At 39.8% G+C, this 13900-nt stretch overlaps 1 protein-coding gene across 10 annotated transcripts in view; it reads left to right on the top strand.

Moving 5' to 3' along the window:
* MDGA2 (MAM domain containing glycosylphosphatidylinositol anchor 2) overlaps positions 1 to 13900 on the top strand; it is an 811975-nt gene that overhangs the window by 168335 nt on the left and 629740 nt on the right. The window lies entirely within an intron of this gene.

The raw sequence follows: 13900 nt of genomic DNA, 5'->3' as shown, positions 1-13900 counted from the left end.
AATTACTCAAATTTACAAAGAGCTAAATCAATTGTACAAAAAACCAAGCCATTCTCCAATTGATAAATGGGCAAGGGATATGAACAGGCAGTTCTCAGCCAATGAAATCAAAACTCTTAATAAGGACATGAAAAAGTTTTCTAAATCTCTTATAATCAGAGAGATGCAAATAAAAACAACTCTGAGGTATCACCTCACACCCAGCAGATTGGCTAACATAACAGCTATGGAAAGTAGTGAATGCTGGAGGGGATGTGGCAAAGTAGGGACACTAATTCATTGCTGGTGGAGTTGTGAATTAATCCAACCATTCTGGAGGGCAATTTGGAACTATGCCTAAAGGGCGATAAAAGACTGTCTGCCCTTTGATCCAGCCATAGCACTGCTGGATTTGTACCCCAAAGAGATAATAAGGAAAAAGACATGTACAAGAATATTCATAGCTGCGCTCTTTGTGGTGGCAAGAAACTGGAAAATGAGGGGATGCCCTTCAATTGGGGAATGGTTGGACAAATCGTGATATATGTTGTTGATGGAATACTATTGTGCTAAAAAGAATAATAAAGTGGAGGAATTCCATGGAGACTGGAACAACCTCCTGGAAGTGATGCAGAGCAAAAGGAACAGAACCAGGAAAACTTTGTACACAGAGACTGATACACTGTGGTACAATTAAAGGTAATGGACTTCTCCATTAGTGGCAATGCAATGCCCCTGAACAATCTGCAGGGATCTAAAAAACACTATCCTCAAGCAGAAGATAAAGTGTGAGAGTAAAAACACCGATGAAAAGCAACTGTTTGACTACAGGGGTGGAGGGGATATGACTGAGGAGAGACTCTAAATGAACACTCTAATGCAAATACCAACAACATGGAAATGGGTTTGAATCAAGAACACATGTCATACCCAGTGGAATTGTGCATCAGCTGTAGGAGAGGTGGTGGGGGGGGGGAGGGAAGAAAAGAAAATGATCTTTGTTTCCAATGAATAATGTTTGGAAATGACCAAATAAAAATAAAAAAATAAAAATAAATTAATAAGTAAAAAAAAAATCTATGGGATGCAGCCAAAGCAGTACTCAGGGAAAATTTTATATCCTTCAGTGCATGTTAACAAATTAGGGAGTGCAGATGTTAATGAATCAGATATTCAAATTAAAAAAAAATCTTGAAAGAGAACAAATTAAAAATCCCCAGATGAACACTAAATTAGAGATCCTAAAAATCAAAGGACAACTTAATAAAATTGAAAGTGAAAGGATTATTGAATTAATAAATAAGACTAGAAGCTGGCCAGTAAAGACTAGTAGTGGTAGTCTCTCAGTGATCAAGAATGACAATTGTCTTTGTGCATTATCATCTATTGATGTACCCTCATGTGGCTTTGAAGTCCAAAGATTGAGGCGCAAAGTTTGTGGCACATGGGGCATGGGATGCCAGTTGTTATGGGAGGTGCGGTTGTGTCCTGGTGTCGGCGTTAATGTGCAGAGGCAAGACGTTGACGTTGCTCATCTTCAAAGGTGGTGGCGGCATGGTTAATATGGGTTCCTCAGCTGCTTCTGACAGAGGCAGCAAGTTCTAGTTGCTTTGGTGTAATGCCAGCCCACTTCAAGTTTGATTTAGCTGATCCTTGAATCTTTTCTTTGGTCGGCCTTGTTTCCTGAGTCCAGCTGACAGTTCACCATAGAATACCTGTCTTGGTATTTGCTGTGGGTCCATGCGGATGACATGTCCAGACCATCGTAGCTGGGTTTTGAGGACCATGACTTCGATGCTGGTGGAGTTGGCTCTGTTGAGGACTTCCTGACTGGTGATTCGGTCCTGCCATCGGATCCTCATGATTGACTGGAGGGAGCGTTGGTGGAATTGCTCCAACTGCTTCTTGTGCTTTCAGTATAGTGTCCATGTCTCGCAACCATACAGGAGCGAGCTGAGGACCACTGGGTTATACACTTTGAGCTTCATCGCAGTGCTTACACCACTGTGTTGGAGGACTTTGGAGCGCAGCTGCCCGAGTGCCTGGCTGACCTTTTGGATCCTGGCATTGATCTCATGGTCTAGGGAACTGTTGTTGGCAACGGTGCTGCCCAGGTACTTGAAAGTGTTGAAGTTAGAAAGCTGCGTGCCATCGATTGTAATGCACGGCTGGTTAGTTGGCCTCCCTGGTGCAGGTTGGAACAGTAACTCTGTTTTGCTGAGGCTGATAGTCAGGCCAAACAGTTTTGTTGCAGTGGAGAACCTGTCCACAATGGTTTGAAGATGATTTTCTTGGTGATCCATGAGAGCACAGTCATCTGCAAAGAGAGCTTCCAGGATGAGTCTCTCTGTTGTCTTTGTTTTTGCAGTCAGGTGGCGAAAGTCGAATAGTGAGCCATCCAGCCTGTATTTGATATAGACACCCAGGTCTAGATCCATCACAGCATGTCTTAGTACTTGGGTGAAAAATAGGTTGAATAGTACCAGAGTGAGGACACAGCCTTGTTTCACAGCATTGGAGATGTTGAAGTAATCAGAAGCCTCACCACCAGATAGGACTTCCCATGTCAACATGAAAGAGCTGGATCAGCTTGACGAATTTTGCTGGGCAACTGAGCTTGCTGAGGATCACCCACAATGCATCCCTGTTTACAGTGTTGAACGCCTTTGTCAGGTCTATGAAGACAATGTAGAGACTTAGGTTCTGCTCAAGGCATTTTTCCTGCATTTGCCTCACTGTGAAGACCATTTCGATGGTGCTGCGATCTGGTCAGAAGCCACATTGTGATTCAGGCAGGTTCTGCTCTGAAACAGATGACAGGAGTCTGTTGAGTATAACACGGGCGAGGATCTTTCCAGCAGTGGAGAGTAGTGAGATGCCTCTGTAGTTGTCACAGGCTGCTCATGAGCCTTTTTCTTGTATAGGGCTACGATGGAGGCATCCCTGAGTTCTGGGGGCATGTCTTCCTCTTCCCATATATTGGTCAGCACTATGAGGAATGCCTGGAGTGCCTTTCCATTTAAGGCCTTGTACACCTCGGTTGGGATCCCATCTTTACAGGGTGCCTTGCCTCCACTTATTTCTTTAATGGCTTTTTGGACTTCCTCTATTGAAGGAGGGATGTCAAGTTGTTCAATGGTGCGGTTTTGGGGGAATCTGGTCAAGTCACTTTGGTCGACTGAAGAGGGTCAGTTGAGAAACTGACTGAAGTGTTCTTTCCACCTGTTGCTGATGCCTTTTTTATCTTTTATGAGAGTGTCACCATCAGAGGATAGTAAGGGAGTGGTGGTAGCTTTTAATGGCCCATATACAGTCTTGAATGCACTGAAAAATTGTTTGTAGTTTTTCGTATCAGCAAAATGCTGGATTTCTTCTGCCTTTTTTTCCCACCATCGGTCTTGCATCTTCCTGATTTCACGCTGCACTGTGGCTTGGAGAGACTTGAATCTGTCCTTTTTAGGAGCAGAGTTTGGATTATTTTGCCACTCCATAAAGGCTTTGTTCTTTTTGCTCAATAGGTCTTCAATAGCAGTGTTGTTCTCGTCGAACCAGTCATAGTGGTTGCGTTGTTTGGGGCCAAGGACTGCCTTTGATGTTTCCTTCACTGAGTCTCTGAACTGGTTCCATTTCTCGGTTGAGCTTCCATGAGTGGTCCCTTGGCAGACAGTTTGTCATCCAGGCAGGACTGAAATGTTTGCAAATAAAATGGATCTCTAAGATAACTCACTTTGTAAAGTGCAAGAACTGTCTGGGTGCGTTTTGGATGGTGAAGTGCAATGCGCATTTGAAGAGTCGCTCTAACCAATCTGTGGTCTGTCCAGCATTCAGCTCCTCTCATGGCTCTGGTGATCTGTACATCCTGGATGTCTCACCGGTGTACAATGATGTAGTCAATGAGATGCCACTGTTTTGATCGTGGGTGCATCCATGTTGTTTTATATTTGTTCGCCATTCTGAACACAGTGTTTATGATGGTGAGTTCGAACTCTGAGCATTTGCTGAGTAGTAGTAGGTTGTTGTTGTTCATTTTTCCCACGCCGTGTTTGCTGAGCACTCCTTTCCATCTTTCATTGTCCTGGCCAATGTGGGCGGTGAAGTCTCCCAGTAGTATCAGCTTGTCATTTGTGGGCACTGAGTGCAAGATAGCACTCAGGTCAGAGTAGAACTGCTCGATGGTCTCCTCTGTGCTGGTCAGTGTATGGGGCATATGCGCTGATGATTGTGGCATACCTGTCTTTGCTGAAAGTCAAAAGGATCTTCATGAGCCTCTCGCTGATACCCACAGGCAAGTCTGGCAGCTGTTTGAGCAAACTGGTCTTGATAGCCAGGCCAACACCGTGAATTCTGTCTTCGTTTGTGGCTCTACCTTTCCAGAAGAAGGTGTATCCAGTGGTGGGTTTGCTGAGTGATCCCTCTTCTGGTAAGCATGTTTCACTTAATGCTGTGATGTCGATGTTATATCGCGCCAGTTCTTTACAGATAAAGCTGTTCTTCTCTCAGGTCTTGGGGTATTCTCTCTATCAAGTAATGTTCTGATGTTCCATGCTCCTAGTAGGAATTTCTTTGTATTTTGTTTCTTTTGATTTTGACCGCTTAGGTCTTGGGGTATTCTCTCTATCAAGTAATGTTCTGATGTTCCATGCTCCTAGTAGGAATTTCTTTGTATTTTGTTTCTTTTGATTTTGACCGCTTAAAGGGATGACCTGCCAGCCACGGTGTGCTGACCGGGTGTTTGTAGGGCAGGAAATGTTTGGGACACCTTTTCTAGTCCCCTCCCTTGATTAGGGTGAGCAGTGCTGTCCTAGAGAGGGCTGCTCAGTCGCCCAGGATGCTGCCGTATGTCCCTGCTGCCCTACAGAGCCGAGCGACCACTGGTCCGTGGGCCACCTATGTGCAGGATCGTGACTACAACTGCCAGTGGTCACCTCCACCTGTTGCATCGTCACTCCCCCATTACTGCAGGTCTTGAAGAGGATGGACGGGGTTAGGATAGGTGAGTGTGCACAAAGACACTTGTGCATGAAAGAGATTTAAGTGGAAAAGTCGATGCACAGAGACAGTCCCACTCTTTTGACGTTGGAAGCCTGGGTCCATTGGCACGAAAAATTGTTATGTCTGGAGACTACCTCAGCTGCATTGGATGGCCGTGTTGTTTTTTGTGCTCCAACAAGCCCTAACCACTCCACAGTGCTTTGCTGCATCGCCATGTCAGCTGTTGAACCTTCTTATTGGTTTCTTCCGCCTGTTCCGCTGAAGTAGTCTTCACATGCTGGGTGAGCAAAGCCCTGTTTCACCAGGGGTCGACGTCCTGATGACTACCCTCACAAAGTTTAGCCGGCCTGTCGAAGCCATTGCTCGGGGTGTGGCTGCTGCCACATGCTAGCAGTTACTGGGAGCCACAAGTGAGAGCTGGGTGTCAGGGGGGAGTCAGAGGCTGGAGAGCTGCCCTAGGAGGGCACAACAAGCCTTCCATACCAGAGATACTACCCCTTCCTGAGCACCCCATACACCCCACAACTATTTGACAGAATAAGCAAAGGAGTTCTCCCAAATTCCTTTTATGACACAAATATGGTACTGATTCCAAAGCCAGGCAGGGCAAAAACAAAGAAAGAAAACTATAAATCTATCTCCTTAATGAACATAGATGTTTGATCTTAAATAGACTACTAGCAAAAAGACTTCAGCAAGTGATCACGAGTGTTTCTCATTATGATCAGGTGGGATTTATACCAGGAATGCAAGGATGGTACAATATTAGGAAAACTATCCACATAATTGACCATATCAACAGGCAAACCAACAAAAATCACATGATTATCTCAACAAATTCAGAAAACGTCTTTGACAAAATACAACTCATTCCTTTTGAAAATACTAGAAAGTACAGGAATATAAGGGCCTTTCCTAAATAATAAACAGTATATATCTAAAACCATCAGCAAACATCATCTGCAAAGGGGATAAACTAAAAGCCTTTACAATAAGATCAAAAGTGAAACAAGATTGCCCTATATCACCCCTATTATTGACATTGTACTAGAAACACTAGCAGTAGCAATTAGAGAAGAAAAAGAAATTGAAGGCATTAAAAGAGACAATGAGGAGACTAAACTAAACTATCATTTTTTGTGTATGACATGATGGTCTACTTACAGAATCCTAGAGAATCAACTAAAAAGCTACTGGAAATAATCAACAACTTTATCAAAGTTGCAGGTTATAAAATAAATGCACATAAGTCATCAGCATTTCTATATATCTCCAACACATCTCAGCAGCAAGAATTAGAAAGAGAAATACTATTTAAAATCACCCTAGACAATATAAAATACTTAGGAATATATCTGACAAGACAAACAGAAACTATATGACCACAACTACAAACCATTTTCCACTCAAATAGAACTAAATCTAAATAATTGCAAGAAAAACATTTATTGATCATGAGTACAATGAGCTAACATAATAAAAATGACAATCCTACACAATCTTATTTACTTATTTAGTTTCATACCTATTTAACTGCCAAAAAACCTTTTTACTGAATTAGAAAAAAAAACCATAACAAAGTTCATTTGGGAGAACAATTATCAAGCATATCCAGGGAAATAATGAAAAATTATGAAGGAAGGGGGCTAGCAGTACCAGATCTCAGATTATACTATAAAGCAGTGGTCATCAAAACAACATGGTACTGGCTAAGAGACAGAAAGGAGGATCAGTGGAATAGACTTGGGGTAAGTGACCTCAGCAAGACAGTCTATGATAAACCCAAAGATTCCTGACAAAAATCCACTATGTGATAAAAACTGTTGGGAAAATTGGAAGACAGTATGGGAGAGATTAAGTTTGGATCAACATCTCACACCGTACACCAAGATAAACTCAGAATGGGTGAATGACTTGAATATAAAAAAAAAAGAAATTATAAGTAAATTAGGTGAACACAGAATAGTATACTTGTCAGATCTCTGGGAAAGGTAAGATTTTAAGACCAAGCAAGACTTATAAAAATTACAAAATATAAAATAAGTAATTTTATTTATATTAAGTTAAATATTTTTGTACAAACAAAACCAATGTAACCAAAATTAGAAGGGAAGCAACAAATTGGGGGAAAATCTTCATAACAAAAACCTCTGAACAAGGTCTAATTACTCAAATTTATAAAGAGCTAAAAAACAAGCCATTCCCCAATTGATAAATGGATGATGGATATGAATAGGCAATTTTCAGATAAAGAAATCAAAACTATTAATAAGCACAAGAAAAAGTGTTCTAAATCTCTTATAATCAGAGAGATACAAATCAAAACGACTCTGAGGTATCACCTCACACCTAGCAGATTGGCTAACATGACAGCAAAGGAAAGTGATGAATCCCGGAGGGTGTGTGGCTAAATTAGGACATTAATGCATTGCTGGTGGAGCTGTAAGTTGATGCAGCCATTTTGAAGGGCAATTTGGAATTATGCCCAAAGGGCGATAAAAGATTGTCTGCCCTTTGATCCAGCCATAACACTACTGGGTTTTTACCCCAAAGAGATAATTAGAAACAAGGCTTGTACAAGAATATTCATAGCTGTACTCTTTGTGGTGGCAAAAAATTGGAAAATGAGGGAATGCCCTTCAATTAGGGAATGGCTAAACAAATTGTGGTATATGTTGGTGATGGAATAGTATTGTGCCCAAAGGAATAATGAACTGGAGGATTTCCATGTGAGCTGCAATGAACCCCAGGAACTGATGCAGAGTGAAAGGAGCAGAACCAGGAGAACATTGTACACAGAGACTGATACACTGTGGTACAATTGAATGTAATGGAGTTCTCTAGTAGTAGGGATGCAATGATCCCGAACAATCCAGGGGAGAGGGGGAATTTATGAGATAGAACTCTATCCACATTCAGAGGAAAAACTGTGGGAACAGAAATACAGAAGAAAACAACTGCTTGATCACATGGGTTGATGGGAATATGATTGGGGATATAGACTTTAAATAACCACTGAGTGCAAACATTGGAAATAGGTTCTGATCAAGGACACATGTAAAACCCAGTGGAATTGCCTGTCAGTTACAGGAGGGTTTGGGGGTTAGGAGAGGGAAAGAACATGACTCTTTTAATGAAGGAAAAAATATTCTAAATTTACTAAAAAAAAAAAAGATATAGGAATAGATTCCAAAGAATAGAGCAATAGAGTCAGATATAGAAGAAAGAATAACAAATAAGAACAGATATTAGCACCTATAATCATTGAACAATTAATCAAAAAGTATTTATATGCCAGAACACATACTTTTGCCACAACTATAGTGCTGTGGCTACTTTGAAGTTCAGGTACCACCCATGTTTTTATATAATTGTCTTTACATGTACTTCATGTTTGGTCATAAACAGCATCAGGATCTCCTGAAAACATGGCACTCTGCCTAAGATGGATGCTAATACATATAAAACACATCAACATATGACTCATTTTGTGGATGTATTTAATAGAATGCATATATACCTCAAGCTCCATGTATTTTTATTCAGGTGGTGAAAGATATAGTACTTGTTAAAAATTTTATTTCCATCTTAGATTTATTTACAAAGTATAAATGTTATTTGCCTTTTTTGTCCTTTTCCTTAGAAAATAATTATTGTTGATATAGATAAAAATGAGACTCCAAAAAAATAATAAAAAATTACCGAAAATGAAAAATAAAAGATCACATGCCCTTTGATCTTTTAATACCACTACTGGATTTGTACCCCAAAGAGAAAGTATTGAAAAATGTTTGTACAAAAATATTCATAGCCACACTCTTTGTGGTAGTAAAAAAATTGTAGTGCTCCTCGATTGGAGAATGGCTAAAGAAATTGTCATATATCATAGTGATGGAATACTATTGTGCAATAAGGAATGATAAACTGCTTGATTTCCATACAAGCTGAAACAACCTCCTCAAACTGATGTGGAGCAAAATGAGAAGAAGCAGGAGAACATTGTACATAGGAAGTGAAACATCGTGGAACTATCCAATGTAATGAACTTTACTAGTATTATCAATAAATAATTCAGGACATTCCCAAGAGACATATGAAAAAGAATAATATTCACATTGAGAGAAATAACTCTGGGAGTAGAAATGCAAAAGAAAATACATATGACTTATCACTGATTACTTGTTTATATGGGTATATGATTTGTAGTTTAAGCTTTAAAAGATTGCTCCGTTGCAAAAATGAATAATATGGAAGTAGGTATCAAGTAGGTATCAACATTTGGACAATCCAGTAGAATTGCTTGTTGGCTCTGGGTGGAGAGAGGGAAGAGAGGAAAGAAAGAAAATGAATCATGTAAACATGGAAAAATATTAAAAAAATAGACATTTTAAATTTAAAAAATTTTTAATCTTTTTTGAGATCCTTTAATTCTTTTTTGTTCATGAAACCAATTCATTTTTTTTCTTGGAGTCTTTGGATATGGCAGTATTGACTCTGTTGTCTTCTTCTGAGTTTCTGATTTTGCCTTCCCTGTCATCAAAAGAACTTAATTTGTTGTTTCTTTTTTTGTCATTCGCTCATTTTCTAGCCTTTTTCTTTTCTTTTAATTAAAAAAAAAACAAATCATTAATATTGAGCTCTGTATCTGTGATGAAGGGTGTTCAGGTTCTCTGAGTATCTGCCTTCAGAGGTGGAAATCTATCTCCTTTCAGTTCTTCTAAGGTGGTATGATGTAAAGAGAGGTCTGTTTGATAGTCTTCTAGCCTGTGTTTTTATCTATGGGTAAGCACAAGCACTTTCTTAAAAATGTATTTACATGTATTGAAGTATTTTTCCATGGTTACATGATTCATGTTCTTTCCCTCCTCTTTCCCCTCCCCCATGCCAGAGCTGACAAGCAGTTCCACTGGGTTAAACATATAGTATCACTCTCAATACTTATTTCCATATTATTAATTTTTGTAATAGAATAATCTTTTAAAAACCAAATCCCACATCCAGTATCCATGTAAACAAGTGATAAATCAAATGTTTTTATTCTGCATTTCTATTCCCACAGTTCTTTCTCTTGATGTAGATAGCATTCTTTCTCATAAGAACCTCAGAATTGTCCTGAATCACTGCATTGCTATTAGTAGCAAAGTCAATTACATATGATGGTACCACAGTATTTCAGTTTCTGTGTTTAATGTTGTCTTGGTTCTGCTTGTTTCTCTCCATATCAGTTCATGGAGGTCTTCTGAGCTCAAATGGATATCTCACATTTTATTGTTCCTTATAGCAAAAGCGTATTCCATCACCATTATATACCACAATTTGTTCAGGAGTTCCCCAATCAATGGACACACCCTCATTTTGCAATTTTTTTATCACCATAAAGAGCACATCTATTAACATTCTTGTACAAACATTTTTTATTACTTTCTCTTTGGGTTACAAACTAGTAGTGGTATACTCAAGATCAAAGGGCATGAAATCTTTTAAATCCCTTTGGGCATAATTCCAAATTGCCTTCCAGAATGGTTGGATCAATTTATAGCTCAACCAGCCAAGCATGTGTCCCAATTTTGCCATATCTCCTGCAACATTTATTATTTTTCCTTTACTGTCATATTGACCAATCTGCTAGGTATGAGGTGGTAGCTCAGAGTTGTTTTGATTTGTATTTTTCTAATCAGGAGGGATTTAGAACACATTTTCATGTGATTATTGATAATTTCGATTTCTTCATCTCAAAAGTGTCTATTTCTGACTTCCGGTCAAGATGGCGGCTTAGAGAAAGCTAAAGTTCAGATCTCCGGAAACCCTTCCCTACTGATCTCAAACTACAGGCTCCTAGGGCTCTGAAATTCAAAACGATCAACAGCATAGACCCTGGGAATCCTCCTCCTGGACCTGGACCTGGATTAAAAGGTACGGCCCCCTTCAAAAGCCAGAACCCGAGATCACTTGGACCTAAGAGGTAGGAGCACAGAGTCCAAGGCGCCGAGAAGCCGTGGCCCCTCCCCTTTCAGAGAGCAGGGTCTTCTGAAACAACAGTAACCCTCAGGGCCGGCAAGACAGCCTCACAGGCTAGATCCTTCTATCCAAGTCTCAGTGAAAATACCTGCCCTCGGAGCTCCGGGAAGCTGCGGCCCCTCCCCCCTCCGAGAGCAGGATCCTCTGAAACAACAGTAACCCTCAGGGCCGGCAAGACAGCCTCAGGGCCAGCTATTCTGAAGGCAACTTCCGGAAAGCAACCCAAACCAGTCGAAGGGGCACCCAAACAGCAGGGAAACATAGAGAGCCGGGGGCGAATGTAACCCCTGGCCAGATCCTTCCATTCCAGTTCCAGTGAAAGTCACTGCCTTAAGGCATACTCAGTTCAAATCAGGGAAAGCTCATAGAATGGACAATCTGCTCAGGACTAAAGCCTCTGAACAACAGACAGAGAAAAGAAAAGCTAATCCTCCCCATTCAGAGATGGCAAACCCCACAGAAGCACAGAAGCCCCAAAATCCCAAGAAAAATAAGAAGAAAGGGGCAACTTTGGACACATTCTATGGAGCCAAAATACAAAATACAGAGGAGATAGAAGACGATACACAAGAAAATGCTCCGAAACCTTCCAAAGGAAATGGAAACTCACCACAAACCCATGAAAAATTTGAATCAGAAATGACCAAAAAGATGGAAGCCTTCTGGGAGGAAAAGTGGGAAATAATGCAAAAGAAATTCACGCATCTACAAAACCAGTTTGACCAAAGTGAAAAGGAAAACCAGGCTTTAAAGGCCAGAATCAGGCAGCTGGAAGACAACGATCGTGTAAAAGAGCAAGAATTAATAAAGCAAAGCCAAAAGACCAAGAAATTAGAAGAACACATAAAATATCTCACCGACAAGGTGACAGATCTGGAAAATAGAGGGAGAAGAGATAATTTAAGAATAATTGGACTTCCAGAAAAGCCAGAAATAAACACCAAACTCGACATCGTGATACAAGATATAATCAAAGGAAAGTGACCAGAGATTCTAGAAAAAGGGGGTAATACACCCACTGACAGAGCTCACAGAACACCTTCTACACTAAAACCCCAAAAGACAACTCCCAGGAATGTAATTGGCAAATTCCAAAGCTATCAAACAAAAGAAAAAATCCTACAGGAAGCCAGAAAAAGACAATTTAGATATAAAGGAATGCCAATCAGGGTCACACAAGACCTTGCAAATTCTACTCTGAATGATCGTAAGGCATGGAACATGATCTTCAGAAAGGCAAGAGAGCTGGGTCATCAACCAAGAATCAGCTACCCAGCAAAACTGACTATATACTTCCAAGGGAAAGTATGGGCATTCAACAAAATAGAAGATTTCTATCTTTTTGCAAAGAAAAGACCAGAGCTCTGTGGAAAGTTTGATACCCAAAGTCAAAGAGCAAGGAATACCTGAAAAGGTAAATATTAAGGAAAGGGGAAAGGAGAAAAATGTTATCTTCTTCTTTTATTCAAACTCTCTTCTATAAGGACTACATTTCTATCAATCTATGTATACTAACATGTGGGGAAAATGTAATGTATAAATAGGGGGTAAAGAAAAAACAAATAGAATAATCTTTCTCACACAAAGATTCACATGGGAAGGGGATGGGAAGAAAACTCCTATAAGAAGGAGAGGAAGAGAGGGTTTTTTATATAAAACTTAATCTCAGGGAAATCAACTCTGAGAGGGAAAAACATCCAGATCCATTGGGATCTTGAATTCTATCTTACCCAACAAGGGTAGGGAGAAGGGAAAACCAAAGGGGGAAGGGGGAGAGGGAAAACAAAAAGGGAGGGAAAGAGAGGGGGGAAGGAGAGGGAAGAAAAAGGGAGGGACTAAAAAGGGAAACATCAAGGGGGACTGATTCAAAGTAAATCCCTGGACTAAAAGGTAGAGCCGAAGAAGAAAAGGGTAGAATTAGGGAAGGCAATCAAAATGCCAGGGAGTCCACAAATGACAATCATAACTTTGAACGTGAATGGGATGAACTCACCCATAAAACGTAGACGAATAGCAGAATGGATTAGAATCCAAAACCCTACCATATGTTGTCTTCAAGAAACACACATGAGGCGGGTTGACACCCACAAGGTCAGAAATAAAGGATGGAGTAAGACCTTCTGGGCCTCAACTGACAGAAAGAAGGCAGGAGTGGTAATCATGATATCTGATAAAGCCAATGCAAAAATAGACCTGATCAAAAGCGATAGGGAAGGTAATTATATTTTGTTAAAAGGGACTCTAGACAATGAGGAAATATCATTAGTCAACATGTATGCACCAAATAATATAGCACCCAAATTTCTAATGGAGAAACTAGGAGAATTGAAGGAAGAAATAGACAGTAAAACCATATTAGTGGGAGACTTAAACCAACCATTATCAAATTTAGATAAATCAAATCAAAAAATAAATAAGAAAGAGGTAAAAGAAGTGAATGAAATCTTAGAAAAATTAGAATTAATAGACATATGGAGAAAAATAAATAGGGATAAAAAGGAATACATCTTCTTCTCAGCACCACATGGCACATTCACAAAAATTGACCATACATTAGGTCACAGAAATATAGCACACAAATGCAAAAAAGCAGAAATAATGAATGCAGCCTTCTCAGATCACAAGGCAATAAAAATAATGATTAGTAATGGTACATGGAAAACCAAATCAAAAACCAATTGGAAATTAAACAATATGATACTCCAAAATCATTTAGTTAAAGAATAAATCATAGAAACAATTAATAATTTCATTGAGGAAAATGACAATGGCGAGACATCCTTTCATTGGGATGCAGCCAAAGCGGTAATCAGAGGTAAATTCATATCCCTGAATGCTTATATTAACAAACTAGGGAGAGCAGAGATCAATCAATTGGAAATGCAAATAAAAAAATTCGAAAGGGATCAAA

The sequence above is a fragment of the Monodelphis domestica genome, chromosome 1, assembly GCF_027887165.1.
Source record: "Monodelphis domestica isolate mMonDom1 chromosome 1, mMonDom1.pri, whole genome shotgun sequence".
Classification (NCBI taxonomy): domain Eukaryota; kingdom Metazoa; phylum Chordata; class Mammalia; order Didelphimorphia; family Didelphidae; genus Monodelphis; species Monodelphis domestica.
Note: the sequence above shows the minus strand (reverse complement) of the source record. Positions and strands in the feature narration are given on the sequence as shown.